The sequence below is a fragment of the Phyllobates terribilis genome, unplaced genomic scaffold, assembly GCF_046119375.1.
Source record: "Phyllobates terribilis strain yellow unplaced genomic scaffold, ASM4611937v1 Scaffold_2__4_contigs__length_985480577, whole genome shotgun sequence".
NCBI classification, from domain to species: domain Eukaryota; kingdom Metazoa; phylum Chordata; class Amphibia; order Anura; family Dendrobatidae; genus Phyllobates; species Phyllobates terribilis.
Window position 1 is genome coordinate 114,191,503 of NW_027362762.1, and position 16,912 is coordinate 114,208,414.

Sequence of the window (16,912 nt, forward strand, 5' to 3'; positions counted from 1 at the left end):
ATGGTTTGCTGAAGAATTTCACATTAAGGCCCCCATTCATATGGTCAGTATTTAACCTCAGTCTTTATAAGCCAAAATCATGAGTGGGTGAAAAATACAGAACTGGTGACGTGTTTCTGTTATACGTTTCCACTCCAGATTTCGACCTAGTAATATTGATGTGTGAACATGGCCTAGAGCTTCCCTAGTGCGCATTCTGCCGACTCTCTGATGAGTGGCGGAGTGACCCAGCACAGCCCGGTTTCCCCGTCCCTCGGTCGCGGCTGTACACGGTCACATCACACAGTGTCCAGGCTCCTCCGCGTAGCAGGAAGTCCCGCACAACCTCCGCCGACTCCTGTGTCTCTCACAGCCCGTGACGTCACGTAGGGGCGGGCCGTAACGGTTCTCCGCTGCGCCGCTAGGTGGCGTCGCTGCCCCGTGCAGTGACTGAGGCCGCGCTCTTCCAGTCGCCGCCGCTGCTGCTTCCATTGGAGCCGCAAGAGACAAATTGGCGCCATTTTGAAGCTCTGGGACCGTAACCACGGTGAAGGGTGACACGAACGGTGGAGAGAACGGACAGGAGTCGGTGCTGCCGTTACACTACAACACTCAGGGTTGCAGGCGAGTGAAGGTGAGAGGCGGCTCCGAGGCTGCGGTGTGAGGGGTAAATGGTGGGGAATGGGGGGCTGCGAGGAGAGCGGCCCCGGGGCTCTGTCCGTGCTGGTAGGTGACAGAACCGCTGTGCGGGGGATGGGGCACAGTGATGTGTGCCGGGGGCGTCCAGCATCGCCCCATGTGCTGTACAGGGTATATATGTGTATACACAGTGCGGGGAGGGCAGGAGACTGTATATACAGTGTGTACAGTATACACAGGGCGGCCATTGTGCGGAAATGTCCCTACAGGTGGGGGCTGTATATAGCCCTGTGTGAGCTGTGATCCCTATAGCTGAGGACTGGCTGTGTATACCCGTATGTGACTGTATATAGGTGAGGACTGGCTGTGTATACCCGCGTGTGACTGTATATAGGTGAGGACTGGCTGTGTATACCCGCGTGTGACTGTATATAGGTGAGGACTGGCTGTGTACACCTGTGTGTGACTGTATATAGGTGAGGACTGGCTGTGTATACCCGTGTGTGACTGTATATAGGCAAGCACTGGCTATGTATACCCGCGTGTGACTGTATATAGGTGAGGACTGGCTGTGTATACCTGTGTGTGACTGTATATAGGTGAGGACTGGCTGTGTATACCTGTGTGTGACTATATACGTGAGGACTGGCTGTGTATACCTGTGTGTGACTATATACGTGAGGACTGGTTATGTATACCTGCGTGTGACTGTATATTGGTGAGGGCTAGCTGTGTATACCTGCGTGTGACTGTATATTGGTGAGGGCTAGCTGTGTATACCTGTGTGTGACTGTATATAGGTGAGAACTGGTTATGTATACCTGTGTGTGACTGTATATAGGTGAGGACTGGCTGTGTATACCTGTGTGTGACTGTATATAGCTGAGGACTGGCTGTATATACCTGCGTGTGACTGTATATAGGTGAGGACTGGCTGTGTATACCTGCGTGTGACTGTATATACGTGAGGACTGGCGGTGTATACCTGCGTGTGACTGTATATAGGTGAAGACTGGCTGTGAATACCTGCTTGTGACTGTATATAGGTGAGGACTGGCTGTGTATACCTGCGTGTGACTGTATATACGTGAGGACTGGCTGTGTATACCTGTGTGTGACTGTATATAGGTGAGGACTGGCTGTGTATACCCGTGTGTGACTGTATATAGGTGAGGACTGGCTGTGTATACCTGTGTGTGGCTGTATATAGGTGAGGACTGGCTGTGTATACCTGCGCGTGGCTGTATATAGGTGAGGACTGGCTGTGTATACCTGTGTGTGCCTGTATATAGGTGAGGACTCGCTGTGTATACCTGCGTGTGACTATGTTGCTGAGGACTGGCTGTGTATACCTGCGTGTGACTGTATATAGGTGAAGACTGGCTGTGTATACCTGCGTGTGACTATATAGGTGAGGACTGGCTGTGTATACCTGCGTGTGACTGTATATAGGTGAGGACTGGCTGTATATACCTGCGTGTGACTATATAGGTGAGGACTGGCTGTATATACCTGCGTGTGACTGTATATACGTGAGGACTGGCTGGGTAGACCTGCTTGTGACTGTATATAGGTGAGGATTGGCTGTGTATACCCGCGTGTGACTGTATATAGGTGGACTGGCTGTGTATACCTGCGTGTGACTGTATATAGGTGAGGACTGGCTGTGTATACCTGCGTGTGACTGTATATAGGTGAGGACTGGCTGTGTATACCTGTGTGTGACTGTATATAGGTGAGGACTGTCTGTGTATACCTGTGTGTGCCTGTATATAGGGGAGGACTGGGTGTGTATACCTGTGTGTGACTGTATGTTGCTGAGGACTGGCTGTGTACACCTGCGTGTGACTGTATGTTGGTGGGGACTGGCTGTGTACACCTGCGTGTATCTGTATATAGGTGAGGACTGGCTGTGTATACCTGCATGTGACTGTACATAGGTGAGGACTGGCTGTGTATACCCGTGCGTGACTGTATGTTGGTGGGGACTGGCTGTGTTCACCTGCGCGTGACTGTATGTAGGTGGGGGACTGGCTGTGTACACCTGCGTGTGACTGTATGTAGGTGGGGACTGGCTGTGTAATATAATTTACTTTTGCTATGTAATTTATCATGCAAATAGACAGCGTGTCTGAAACTCTTAACACATCAGGATGACAATCAGAGTGTCAGATATGAAAAGTAAAACACCCCTGTAGTTTCTGTGCTAAACAGTCATAATTAAAAAAAATCTTATTCCTAACAGGATTTGAACTCTAACACTGTAGTTTCAGAGGCTGATGCCTTACCATTGCGCTATCCAGTCAAGTTGTTCTAACTGATAGCTTTACTTGTCTGAGATCAACCATGAAAATACTCAGGTTGACTAAGGCTGAGTTCACACGATGCGTATTTCATGCGTTTCCGCGGCGTTTTTGCAGTTGCGTAAACGCCCCGGAAACGCATGAAAAACGCATGGTAGAAGGGAAGCAATGTTACCCAATTGAAATCCGCATGTGCTGTGCCCATGATGCGGATTTTTCCGCAGCGTAAACGCTGCGCTCAAAAATCCGCAGCATGTCATTTAATTTTGCGGAAACGCGGCGTTTTCGCCGCCATTGACTTGCATTAGAACGCGCCAATTCCGCAAGACTGCATCTGTACTTGCGTAATTGGTGCGTTCTAATGTGCGGATGGTACCCGAGTGTGGAGGAGAGGAGAGTCTCATCCACACCCAGGTACCATTAAAAAAGCTGTAAAAACAAGAATAAAATAAAAAATATATACTTACCATCTGTCGGCCCGCGCAGCGCTCCTGCTTGCTTCCCGGCACTTGCAGTGAGTTGTAGGACCTGCGGTGACGTCAGAGTCATGTGACGGGTCACGTGACGCTGACGTCGGCAGGTCTTTCAATTCAAAGTTGCCGGGAGAACGGAGTGAGCAGGACAGCGCGGGCCATCGGAGGTAAGTATATACACTCTCTCGGGTCACACTATATAAATCCATGCTGTTTGCATGGATTTATATAGTGTGACCTAGTTGTCAAGCACTTTCCAGGTGATGCTAAAATCGCCTGGAAAGCGCTTGTCAATCTGCATGCGGAAACGCATGTGGATCCGCATGTATTCTGCAGGAAAAACGCATGCACAATCTGCATGCGTTTTTTCTGCCAGGGAGATGCAGAAGTGATGCAGAAATTTTCTGCTTCATTTCTGCATCGTGTGCACATAGCCTTTAAGTCATTGTGATTCTGATGTTTGAAGAAACTCACACATCAAAATCAAATATCATTTGAGTTTGGCTTGCTTGCAATCTGTGCATAAGTCCCAATGAGTTTTAGGCTATGTGCCCACGTTGCATAAATGAAGCAGAAAATTTCTGCTTCATTTCTGCAAGTCCTCTCCCGGAAAAACGCATGCAGAATTCCGCACGCGTTTATCGCGCATTTTTCGCGCGTTTATCACGCGTTTTCCACATGCGGAATTGCCTTGCGTTTTTTATGCATTGGACAAAGGCAATTCTGCTTGCGGAAACGCAAAATTAATTGACATGCTGCGGATTTTTGAACGCAGCATAAACGCTGCGGAAAAATCCGCAGCATGTGCATAGAACTTGCGGAATCCCATTGGGGACCATGGGGTGCGGGTTACCAAGCGTTTTACAAGCGTTTCCGCTGCGGAAATTCCGCATCAAAAACGCTTGAAAAACGCTACGTGGGCACACAGCCTTAGGCAAGTTTGCACTGAAAATCATATAACCAAATAGAACTCCTAGGTTTTTTCAACTGAGTTTATAGCTCAGTGGTTAGTGCACTGGCTTTGGGACACAGAATTTTGGGTTCAAGTCCCATCAGCGAACAGTTACTTTTTATTTTTTTATTATTACAGTTATAAAAGTCACTCGTCAGAATCACTTCTCAGACAAGGTATTTAGCCTCAAACTGACATCATTCTGATGTTTGATTTTGATATCTGATCATGTCCTAAAATGGACACTGTACCAGTGAATGTCTGTCCACTGTTTCTAATGTGATGTCCTACCTGTGTGTGAAACTGAATCTCTCCAAAACTGCCATTTCATTGCGTGGTTCTACCATAACTCCCAAGCAGCACACCCATTGTCTTGGGGTTATATTTGACTCAGATCTTTCCTTGTTCCCTATATCTGATCACTCACTCATGTCACCTGCACCTTAAAAACATCTTGAGAATCTGACCTTTTCTTACCTCTGACTCTACAAAAGCTCTTGCTGTTCTTTTTGCTTTATTCTCATCTGGAGTGCTACAACTTTCTACTAATTCGTCTCCCTTGTACTATCATGAGTGTTGAAGCCAGGATCATATGTGTCCAGCTGCTACACCAGTGCCTCCATTCTGTGCCAGTCATTGCACTGGTTACCCATCCATCACAGCCTCCAATATAAACTTATAACTCTCACCCACAAAGCTCTCCACAGTTCTGTACTGCCCTACATCTCCCTCATCTGTGATTACCACCTTACCCGTGCCCTCCGTTCTGCTAATGAACTAAGACTAACATTCTTTATAATACAAACCTCATACTCCCGTCTCCAAGACTTCTCTCGTGCTGCACCATTTTTTTATTGCAATGCACTACCCAGGACAATCGGTTAATTCCCAATATCCACAGATCCCTATGGGTATGGGCTGTCTGTGTATAACTGTGTGTGATATATATTACCTATAGGTAAGTACAGACTGTTTATACCTATGTGTGAGCTGTGTATCTAGGTGTATAATGAAGGTATGGTCACTACTGGTATGGACTGACTGTATATACCTATGTGTATGTTCCCTATAGGTAAGGACTGACCATTTATACCTATGTGTGAGCCTTATATATACAATGGGTACGGAAAGTATTCAGACCCCTTTAAATTTTTCACTCTGTTTCATTGCAGCCATTTGGTAAATCTAAAAAGTTCATTTTTTTTTCTCATTAAAGTACACTCTGCACCCCATCTTGACTGAGAAAAAACAGAAATGTAGAAATTTTTGCAAATTTATTAAAGAAAAACTGAAATATCACATGGTCATAAGTATTCAGACCCTTTGCTCATATTTAAGTCACATGCTGTCCATTTCCTTGTGATCCTCCTTGAGATGGTTCTACTCCTTCATTGGAATCCAGCTGTGTTTAATTAAACTGATAGGACTTTATTTGGAAAGGCACCCACCTGTCTATATAAGACCTCAAAGCTCACAGTGCATGTCAGACCAAATGATAATCATGAGCTCAAAGGAACTGCCCAAGGAGCTCAGAGACAGAATTGTGGCAAGGCACAGATCTGGCCAACATTACAAAAGAATGTCTGCATTACTTAAGGTTCCTAAGAGCACAGTGGCCTCCATAATCCTTAAATGGAAGACGTTTGGGACCACCAGAAGTCTTCCTAGACCAGGCCATCCAGCCAAACTGAGCAATTGTGGGAGAAGAGCCTTGGTGAGAGAGGTAAAGAAGAACCCCAAGATCACTGTGGCTGAGCTCCAGAGATGCCGTAGGGAGATGGTAGAAATGTCCACAAAGTCAACTGTCACTGCAGCCCTCCACCAGTCGGGCCTTTATGGCAGAGTGGCCCGACGGAAACCTCTCCTCAGTGCAAGACACATGAAAGCCCGCATAGTTTGCTCAAAAACACATGAAGGACTCCCAGACTAGGAGAAATAAGATTCTCTGGTCTAATGAGACGAAGATAGAACTTTTTTGTGATAATTCTAAGCAGTATGTGTGAAGAAAACCAGGCACTGCTCATCACCTGCCCAATACAATCCCGACAGTGAAACATGATGGTGGCAGCATTATGCTATGGGGGTGTTTTTCAGCTGCAGGGACAGGACGACTGGTTGCAATTGAAGGAAACATGAATGCGGCCAAGTACAGAGATATCCTGGGTGAGAACCTCTTCCAGAGTGCTCTGGACCTCAGACTTGGCCGAAGGTTCACCTTTCAACAAGACAATGACCCTAAGCACTCAGCTAAAATAACAAAGGAGTGGCTTCAGAATAACTCTGTGACCATTCTTGACTGGCCCAGCCAGAGCCCTGACCTAAACCCAATTGAGCATCTCTGGAGAGACCTTAAAATGGCTGTCCACCAACGTTCACCATCCAACCTGACTGAACTGGAGAGGATCTGCAAGGAAGAATGGCAGAGGATCCCCAAATCCAGGTGTGAAAAGCTTGTTGCGTCATTCCCAAGAAGACTCATGGCTGTACTAGCTCAAAAGGGTGCTTCTACTCAATACTAAGCAGAGGGTCTGAATACTTATGACCATGTGATATTTCAGTTTTTCTTTTTAATTAATTTGCAAAAATTTCTACATTTCTGTTTTTTTTTTTCAGTCAAGATGGGGTGCAGAGAATACTTTAATGAGAAAAAAATGAACTTTTTATAATTTACCAAATGGCTGCGATGAAACAAAGAGTGAAACATTTAAAGGCTGCCCCTAATATGCCACTCACTTTGCATGGCTGGATTACATGGCCACCATCCCCATAAGTAATTATAAGTATGAGATGTGACCTATAGATGTACAGAGAGGTTGTGGTGGGTTGTATGTATATAGTTTGATGGACCGAACACCCAGTAATAGCTGGACGTGTTTGTAATGATTTATTGCATTGTTTATGAACTGTCCAGAAGTGATGTTATCCCAACCTCATACACTTGACATTTGCAGCTTATTACGCACCGCAGCTTTACAGCCATGACCGCTGAGGCCAGTGATCGGCTGCAGTGGTAGGGCTCTCATTACTTCTAGACAGTTCACAAATAACGACAGTAGGGGAGAATGTAAGTACCGTATTTTTCGGACTAGAAGACGCACCGGACCATAAGACGCACCCAAAATTTTGGGGTGGAAAATAGGAAAAAAATTTTTTTTAGAAGATGGGGTCCGTCTTATAGTCTGATTAGGTATCTTACCTGGGGGGTGGTGGAGAAGGAGGCAGGGTCATTCAGGAAACCGGCCCGGCGGAAGTGGAGGAATGCTGCGGACCCTGGATACATGAAGCCGGTGTTCCAGCAGCTGTGAGTTGCGGTGAGGGTGGAGCAGGATTGCAGGTCCCTCCGTTCCCTGTCTCAGGAACCCGGCGGCAGCAGAGGAGGTGAGATGCCTCTGGACTTGCCTGGGGCCTCTGGACTTGCCTGGGGCCTCTGGACTTGCCTGGGGCCTCTGGACTTGCCTGGGGCCTCTGGACTTGCCTGGGGCCTGTGAGCGGCGTCTGGCAGTGAAGCAGAGGAGCCGGGGCCTGTGCCGGGCTGTGAGTGGTTTCCGGCGATGCGGCACAGCAGCGTGTGCGGTTTCCGGTGGCCGCAGCCATCTTCCTGAGGCGGTGATCTACAAAATGGCCGCCGGAGCTCCGGGTCGGCGCATGCGCCGGCTCCGGCAGCCATTTTCCCGTGGATCTCGGCCTCAGGAAGATGGCCGCGGCCACTGGAAGCCGCACATGCTGCTCTGCCTCACCGCCGGACACCGCTCACAGCCCGGCAGAGGCCCCGGCTCCTCTGCCTTACCGCCGGACACCACTCACAGCCCGGCACAGGCCCCGGCTTCTCTGCTTCACCACCCGACACCAGCACAGGTACAGGCCCCGACTCCAGCCGCATCTCACCTCTGCCGCCGCCGGAGGACCCTGCGATTCCCCGCTCCACCACCACCGGTAAAGTAACGTTCGGACCATAAGACGCATCCTCCATTTTGCTTCCAAATTTTGGGGGAAAAAAGTGCGTCTTATGGTCCGAAAAATACGGTAATTGCATTCTCAGCATTGGGATGTTATCAGTTATCACAGTGGATTGGTGACACTTTGTTTAGGCTGGAATACCCCTTTCAATCGTCAGAGTGCAGGTATACCAAACACTGAAAAGCTCCTGTGAGCAGCTGATCAGCGGGGGTGCCCAGAGTTAGACACCCACCATTCTTATATCGATGGCCTGGCCCAAGCATAGGCTATCAATGTTGTGATACTGGAAGATGCCCACAAATCCCACATTTCCTAGAGGATTCACTCATCATCTGATGGCTCGGGAGCCTGACATGTGGTCCTTTTCATTATTTATCTTTTGAGTTTTTACCCGCTTCCCTGTGCTAGCGATTCTTGGCAGTCGTTTATTCCTTCCCCCCCCCCCCCTTTTTCTATACAAATTGCTTGCTTCCTTGACCAACTCAGACCTGTGTGTCAGGGGATGTACTAAAAGGAATGAATGGAATATTTTTATACCAATAAACTAAAGAGGTTTAATAGGTTTCCTGGACATCATAGATATTGAATGAAGTTGGAATATTTATAGTGTTACATTGCAATGAACACTCATCCCTACCAAGAGATGTAGATTGAATTATTGGTAGGTGGGGAATGAACATGTAATATGTCCAGTTTACTGTGAAATGAACACACATCCCATACAATTTATACAGGTCAATAATTTAATTTCTTGAGTACAAGGCTGTGTTCACATGTTGCGTTTTTTTCTGCATGTAAAACCTGATTTCTTGGCAGTAAAGAAGCTGCTTACAAAAAGCAGGTCTTATTGCGTTTTTCAGGATCCTAGATTCCAGCTTTGCTTCCACCACAGAAGCATGAACAATGCAAGGTGTCGGGTCACAAATTCAAGACATGTGAAACCATAAAACATTTTTGGAAAAAAGGGCAGTTTGATCAAATTATTTAGTGGAAAAAGTTTTTTCTATGTCTGAAAAAATAGTGATTATTCTGAACAAAACAGTTCATATGAGTTCATGAAAAGCTGGGGGAGTTGAATTGGTCGGGCATTGTTTACCTAAGACATTGGCAGTGCATTGAGTTGGTAGACATTGTTTATTTTCACACATTGGTAGGGCATTGAGTTGTCAGGCATTGTTTAATCTTACACATTGGTCAGGCAATACTTACTTTTAAACAGATCACTAATTTAATTAAACTGTACTAATACTAACTGCCATGTTCAGGTGAGAGGCCACCAAGACTATTATGGCTTTAAATTTGGGAAAATCGCAAAAAAGAAATGTTTTGCAAAGGATAAAATGTAGGGGCGCAATAGTGCTGGTAACAATTGAATGAAAGTAGTAATGTGCTCACCTTGTTCAGTTGTGAAATGCACAACTCATATAGATGGTATTGGAAGTGCTGCAGGAAACACCAAACCACAAGGGTCCGAAAAGCGATAAAAGGTGGATAGGAAATGTCACTTATTTTGCGCACCTCCGTGTTCCAAATAGATGCATAATCCAGATCTTATGGAATGGGTTTATTCATCATAAAGCTAAAATCAGAGGCATTTCGTGGTCGTCCCTTCCACTTCTTCAAGTGAATAGCTATTCACTTGAATCCATCCATAAGATCTGGATTATATATCTATTTTGAACACGGAGGAGCGCGGAATAAGTGACACATTTCCTATCCACATTTTATCACAAAAAGAAATGTTTCACATGCTACCGTAACTGCTTTTTTTCACTAATAAAACTGTAATAACCGATGGCAATGTTTTTTTGCTTCTTATTTCTATATGCTGATGACACTCAGATCTACCTCTCTGGCCTATGCGTCACCTCTGTGCTGTCCAGAATCCTGGAGTTTCTATCGGCCATATCCTCCTTCTCCTCTCACTTCGTAAAGCTCAATGTAGACAAAACTGAACGCCTCATTTTTCCTCCATCTCACTCATCTTCCCTACCTGATCTAGCACAATAAATTACGTCACGCTTTCCCCTGTACCTGAAGTCTGCTGCCTCTGAGTAACCCTCGACTCTGCCTTGTCCTTCAAACCGCACATCCAAGTTCTCGCCACCTTTTGCCGCCTCAAGCTCAAAAATATCTCCAGGATCCGTCCTTTCTTCAACCCTCAATCTACTAAAATGCTAGTGCATGCCCTCATCATCTCCCGCCTCGACTACTGCAATATCCTCAGAAGTGGTCTTCCTGCTAACACTCTCGCACCTCTCCAGTTTGTGTTCTTAAAGGGAAACTGTCACCAGAAAAAATAATATTAACCAGCTGATATAAGGTTACCCATCATCCTGTAGACTGTAAGCCTGCAAGGGCAGGGTCCTCTCCTCTGTATCTGTCTTTCACTATTAGTTGGTTCATTGTAATTTCTACCTGTGTTTTGTATGTAACCCCTCATCATGTACAGCACCACTGAATCAATTTGGGTGCTCTAAAAATAATAATAATTTGCACTTACTTATTGTTTTCTGTGGGTGAAAAAAGACCTGCAAAAACACTGAAAGAATTGCCATGCTGTAATTTAAAAAAAAAAAAAAAAAGAAATAAAGCAGTTTTCCACTTCAGTCAGGAAAAAAACAACCGTGTTGATGAAATTTCTGAAATCTCATAGCTTTTGTTGGTACTGTAAAAAGCAGCTTTTAATTCGCATAAAATAGCAGCAAAAAAACAACATCTACGCAGCGTGTGACCATAGTCTTAGGCTGTGTGCACACTTTGAATTTTTGCTTAGTTTTTTCAGTACAGATTTGTCACAAAATCTGAAGGGTTTCCTGTTGCTAGCCAAGTGAATGAAAATTCTAAAGTCTCATGCACACGTTGCTTATTTGTGACTTGCAGATTTATATCTGCTGCATGTCAATTCTTTCAGCGGTTTTGTTGCAGATTTCACCCATATTAATGAGTGGGGAGAAATTGACGCCCAAAATGCAAGTAAAAAACACAGCAAAGACGCACATTTTTGCCGCTGCTTTTTTCCTGCCAAGACATGCAGAAATGGTGCAGAAATTTCTTCACCAAATACTTAGGCTGTGTGCCCACGATGCGTTTTTAATGCGTTTCCGCCGCGTTCTTGCAGCTGCGGAAACGCATTAAAAACGCATGGTAGAAGGGCAGCAATGTTCCCCAATGATAATCCGCATGTGCTGTGCACATGCTGCGGAAATTTCCGCTGCGGATTATCATTGCGGAAAAAAACGCAGCACTACCAATTATTTTGCGGAAGCGCTGCGTTTTCGCCGCCATTGACTTGCATTAGAACGCGCCAATTCCGCAAGACTTCATCTGTACTTGTTTAATTGGCGCGTTCTAATGTGCGGATGGTACCCAGTTCTGGAGGAGAGGAGAGTCTCCTCCACACCCAGGTACCATAGAAACTATAAAAACAAGAATAAAAGAAAAAATAAAGATTATATTCACCTTTCAACGGCCCCCGGTCTCCTTCCCTGTGCTTGTGGGCAGGACTGAAGGACCTGCGCTGACGTCACAGTCATGTGACGGCAGGTCTTTCAGTGCAGTGTCCCGCGATCAGCTGGCAGCCAGGAAGGAGCGCAGCAACACGCGCCGGGCCATCGGAAGGTAAGTATAGGTTTATTTTTTTATTTTTAACCATTCTCTTGGGTCACACTATATAAATCCATGCTGTTTGCATGGATTTATATAGTGTGACCTAGTTGACAAGCACTTTTCCAAGTGATGCTAAAATCGCTTTGAAAGCGCTTGTGAATCCGCATGTATTCCGCAGGAAAAACGCATGTACAATCCGCATGCTTTTTTTCTGCCAGGGAAATGCAGAAATTTTCTGCTTCATTTCTGCATCGTGGGCACATACGCTTTGTAGCTTGCAGAACAAAGGGGCAATTAAAAGTGCTTCTACAGAGTATAACTCCTGCCCGATCTGACATCAGGTGTGGAAAAATGCTACTATACTGTGGATGGGAGAGAAAGGCAACCTTATCTCATGTAACCAATCAATAGGACACGTGCATGATACCTGTTGGGTGTTGGATGGTTGCTGCTATAACTCCTGTCTGGTGAACAGCAACATTTCTCCTAACCTGATGTAAAAACCATTAGAGGTGGTCTGCCTTCACACCATATCTGGAGGTATTGTTCTAGTGTCCTATTTTAGACTATACCTGTTTGTTTGTGCTGTACTCCACTAGTATACAATATATTACGGTTATTGACCAGCATAAATAATGTAGAACGTTTGTACGCAGCCATAGCCATCTACTTGAATGCCCTCAAACACTCTCCTCATGTGTTGGCATTAAAAGGAATGATTGCAGCCACGTATATTTTTCTCTGAAATGCTTTAGCAGTGAGAGAAGAACGTCGTCTTATATTTTAGATGAAACGTCAGAGCGTTTCAGAGAAAAATATATACCTGACTGTAGTTGTGCAGCCAGGCTCTGATTTAGACCTCCTGTTTTTTGCACGGCATGAATCACTTACATGTAGAGAGCTGCCAGAAATGGGTGGCATCGCTGATTTTATAGGATTTAAAAAATCGTCTCTTGCCATTTGTCTCCTGTCTTTGACCAATCTAGACTTGTGCAGATAAACCTCATGGTACTCAGGGCTATGTAGGGCTGTTACATTCCCCTGTATTTAAAGGGGTTGTCCACTACTAGGACAACCCCTTTAAATAAAGCTCCCATAACGCAAGCCCGGTGGGGAGAGACAGTGCCGGCACTGGAGGGTGAGTATAAGTTTTGTTTTACATGGGGCAAACCTACTGGGACAACCCTTTTAAGAAGTGACTTCCCTCCAACATTAGATAAATAACAGTTTTACTAGATGATTATATGTATACATAGGCTCTGGGTCATGTGTTTTTTTTTTTTTTTTTCTTTTTCTCTTTCTCCTTTCGCACTATTATCTTTTGCTGCAAAATCATCAAAAAGTGTGCGCAATGTTTTATGAATCTGCACAAAATTCTTTTTTTTTTTTTTCAGGCCATATTCCCACTTGGCATAAATGCTGTGATATTTCCTGCGCATTTTCTTTGAATGCAGAATATCTGCTACGTTTTACCAGTTCAAGCAAAGTAAATGTAAATCCATTAAAGCTCATGGCCACAGTGCGTTTAAAGACGCTGTTGATATGTGCGTTCCCCTATAGTCAGATAAAGCCAAGCAAAGTTAACTTAAAGGGAACTTATCACCTTGAGAAATGTGATTTACCTGCAGGTAAATAGGGGTTTGTGTAGTCAGCTTGCTGGAGCAACTACATGGAGAGGGTCATCCAGTCGCCGAGGCGTTTACAGTCACAGCCTACTATACACTGAGCGTATGATCACTCCACGGCACTTACATTGATAGTCTGCTTTGTAGTGTGTGCGGAGCAGACTGTCAAGCAATGTGCCAGGGAGTGATTATAGTGTAGTCACTGTGTAGGAAGCGGTGACAGTAAGCGCCTCCTGCACCACCCCGATGACTGTAAGCAAGCGGCTGCAGGGAGGATATAACTTCTCCAGTAAGCCGGCTAAACATATAGTGGGAATCTGCAGGTTAATAACACTTCTTGACGTGAAAATGGTCACATTACATAATTTATCTCCACCGTATTCCTTAAATAGAAAAAAGGTGCATAAGCTTTGATGAATTGGACCCTAGAGCGTCCTTTGCTGTCCTCTCCTCCAGAAGGGGAAACTGTCTAGTTGTGGATTTGAGCTATGGGGGACCTTCCATTTGCTGTCTAATCCCTTTGTAGGTCACTTGCTGCCTAAGTAGGGGAATGTAACTCATTGCTTTGTGAATGGCTTGTCAGGGTTAATGTATTCCTGGCACTTTTGACCTCCGACTGTTAACTGATGGGTCATTCATAAGATTTTCTTGCTGTAATGCGGTCTTTGCACAGTTTAGTCTCACTGTTGTTTCCTTCGTCAAAGGGACCAATCCGACCCTTAGTGACCATTCATTATTTCCCTGTCTTAAGGCTTGAAAAATGGACGTGTTTTATCCATACAGGCTGCTGTGTGCAATATCCTAATGTGACCCCCTCCTCCCTTCTCTGGGCATCAGAAGTCCCCCGGGTCAGTAGCCCTTGCGTCCAGCTGGTCACTGGATCTAGAGATTTGCCTATTCAATTGAATTTTTTTTTTTCGGTTTAATTTTTTTGATTTGTATGAAGGATTATTGTTGTTCCACTTCAATCAAAATACATTTGCGTTTCTAATACCTATACTATTTGTTCATCCTTACTATAATATATGCTAACTGTAAGTACTATTTGATTGTTGCCAGGGGTTGTCTAAGCACAGACTACGTTTCTTATACGGGAGCTTCAGCAGAGATCAGGTAATGTGCAGATGCCAAAATCTTTTGACAGCTGGTTTTGCTGATGTAAACCACGGCTAGCTAGACTTTCCTTACAATACGTGGATAAAAGAGTGACAGACTGCAGCTTGTTATGGGCTTTGGCTTTTAGAGATGGGTCTTGAGCAGACCCATGGTATTCTTTGATATTCACATGCCTTGAGAGTATGGCCACACGTAGTTGCCACGAGGCGAGGTTTGGAAATCTCTTAAAACCATATTTCGTTCACAGTAGAACACAGATCACAAGTTGTTAGACGTTTTCCCATTTCATTTGAGAAAAAAATTAACTCCTTTATAAATGACTTGCTGATCCCTAGAGGTCTTCTAGCTTAGACCTCCCTCAATCACGAGAATAGTGCTCTGGATGAAGTGAAGGTTGTGAATGTTCAACCTCTTCATTTATTGCCAAAGGGATTGAGGTTATAGCCAAGTGCTGTTTTTAGCCTTCTCTGGAAGTCCCATACACTTTGAATGGAGAAGCGCACCTCCACCCCATTCAAGATGAGGCTCCTGTTGCAGGTATCCAGAACCCCATTCTCCTAATCTCTGGGAGCTCCAATGGATGGGTCATTATCAATCAGTAAATTATCCCCTATCCTATCCATCTACAGATGGATAATTTACGATTTGGGAATAACACTTTAATGGCCACACTCTTGCAGGTAAACGCTGTTTACTATGCGTTTTTCAAGCGTTTTTGCAGCGGAATTTCCCAAGCGAAAACGCTTAAAAAACGCTTGGTAATACGTGCCCCATGGTCCCCAATGATAATCCGCATGTGCTGTGCACATGCTGCGGAAATTTCCTCTGCGGATTATCATTGCGGAAAAAAACGCAGCATGTCCATTAATTTTGCGGACACGCAGCATAATCGCCGCCATTGACTTGCATTGGACCGCGTGACATCCGCATCACTGTATCTGAACAAGCGGATATCACACGGTTCAATGTGCGGACGGTACCCAGGTCTGGAGGAGACTCTCATCCAGACCTGGGTACCATAGAAACTGTAAAAAAAAGAATTTAAAATAAAAAATAAAGATTATACTTACCTTCCGATGTCCTCCCGGTGTTTTCTCCCCTCCATCTGGTCTGCTGTATGGGTCGCGGTGTTGTGAAGGACCTGCCATGACGTCATTGAGTCATATACCCTGTCACATGACTCAATGATGTCACCGCAGGTCCTTCACACCACCGCGAGCCGCCCAAGACACCGGATGCTGCAGAGAAAACACCGGGAGGACATTGGAAGGTAAGTATATCTTTTATTTTTTATTTTTTACCATTCTTATTCTTTTTTTTTTTTTTAACTAACTTGGTCACACTGCTAGAAATCCATGCCGGTTGCATGGATTTATATAGTGTGACCAAGTTGTTAAGCACTTTTCCAAGTGATGCTAAAATCGCTCGGAAAGTGCTTGATAACCCGCATGCAGAAATGCACGCAAAAACGCTTGACAAACGCTAATACCTGACGGGAAAACGCATGTAAAAACCGCATGCGTTTTTCCTGCTAGGGAGAAGCGGAAAAAATATGCAGCATTTCTGCATCGTGGGCACATAGCCTTATAGGTGAATACACGCAGCCGGTAACAGTCAGTTACGTTTACAGTCTGTCTGTCTGGGAAATATTCAGCGACATCACAGCTGCTTCATGTGCTCCCCGTGTATGGCCGATAGACAGGGGTTGTCTTCGTGAATTAACCCCTCGTTATTCTACTAGGGTAAGCGCATGTGAGACTTGTCCAGTTTGAAGATGAGACCGTTCTCGTTTCAATGGTAGGCAGCTTCTGCAACCGTCCAAGCAGACAAGTGCATGGAGCAGCTAAAAAAAAAAACCTGGTCACAGCCACAATTTGCTGGTTACAGATCTGATAAATAAAACATTCATGAAAGCATTGCCTTAAAGCGCACCTGTCAGCAGGATTGTGCTCAGTAAACTACGTACACTGTGTCAGGTGGGCGACATTACACTGATTAAAATCAAGGCTGTGGAGTTGGTATAAAACGCACCGACTCCTAAAATATATAATAAATTGGGTACAGTAGTTCAATGCAGTTTGTGGGGAATATTTTTCCATAAGAATTTGGGAAACTTATGAAATGTCCTATAAATGTCTGTCCTATTCCTGATCTAAGGGTCTAGACTTTTAGCTGAGATGAATCTGTGCTATAGTAAATGTATCACTTACACATGAGCCATGTATGAGGGAATCAGAGTCTGTGTCATGGAAATTGAGG

The 16,912-nt window shown here is 45.0% G+C and overlaps 1 protein-coding gene across 1 annotated transcript in view; it reads left to right on the forward strand.

The window, feature by feature from the left end:
- Window positions 1–397: 397 nt before the first annotated feature.
- Window positions 398–16,912, forward strand: part of PDS5B (PDS5 cohesin associated factor B) — a 132,209-nt gene continuing 115,694 nt past the window's right edge. The window contains exon 1 of the mRNA XM_073662516.1: window positions 398–613. The gene's annotated coding sequence lies outside the window, so the exon portion shown is untranslated. The remainder of the gene's footprint in view (window positions 614–16,912) is intronic.